The sequence below is a fragment of the Castor canadensis genome, chromosome 6 (assembly GCF_047511655.1).
Source record: "Castor canadensis chromosome 6, mCasCan1.hap1v2, whole genome shotgun sequence".
Lineage (NCBI taxonomy): Eukaryota > Metazoa > Chordata > Mammalia > Rodentia > Castoridae > Castor > Castor canadensis.
The window spans coordinates 151,501,008-151,501,625 of record NC_133391.1 but is presented as its reverse complement, the minus strand read 5'-3'; the positions used below and the strand labels follow the sequence as shown (position 1 = coordinate 151,501,625).

General features: G+C 29.8%; 1 pseudogene; it reads right to left on the bottom strand.

Moving 5' to 3' along the window:
• Nucleotides 1–204: 204 nt before the first annotated feature.
• LOC141424544 (small nucleolar RNA SNORA27) lies at nucleotides 205–343 on the bottom strand (annotated as a pseudogene).
• Nucleotides 344–618: the final 275 nt, after the last annotated feature.

The following is a 618-nucleotide window of genomic DNA, read 5'->3' as shown; positions in this document are numbered from 1 at the left end:
TTGTGATAAAGTTTTTAATTAGACAGAATAATTATGTCCTTAGAAGAATAACATCTCTATCACAAACATATCTCCAAGTTATAAAAACACCTGAAAGTAAAAATTAACGTATTCAGTTACAATCTTTTACAAATGGGAAATAGCATTTCTAACATGTGCTTATTACAGTGTTGCTATCCAGGTCTCCATTACATATTTCTTTCAATTTGTTTCCTCTGACAGGTTATAGGACAAACACTCAGTCTGCCTGAGTTTTAAAAGGATATTTCCTTTGCCCCACTTGAATGACTAAAATTTTCTTTTTATGTAACTCTGGCTTCAATTTGGATACAATATAAATTAGACTATTCCTATAGGACAAAAAATAGAATTTTGAAATGCTTAACATCCTACTTTAAAAGATATACAATCAATTATCATGTAAAACAAATTCCCCAGTGCTTTTCTAAATCTATAGAGAAACTGAATTACTGAATTGAGGGACAACACAGATGATCTAGATTATCTCTCACATAACACTGCTATTTGTTCATATTCCATCTTCATTTTAATAATCTACTATATATAATTATGTTCATTTTATTTTCTCTCAGAGTGAAATACCTCATGCAGGTCCCT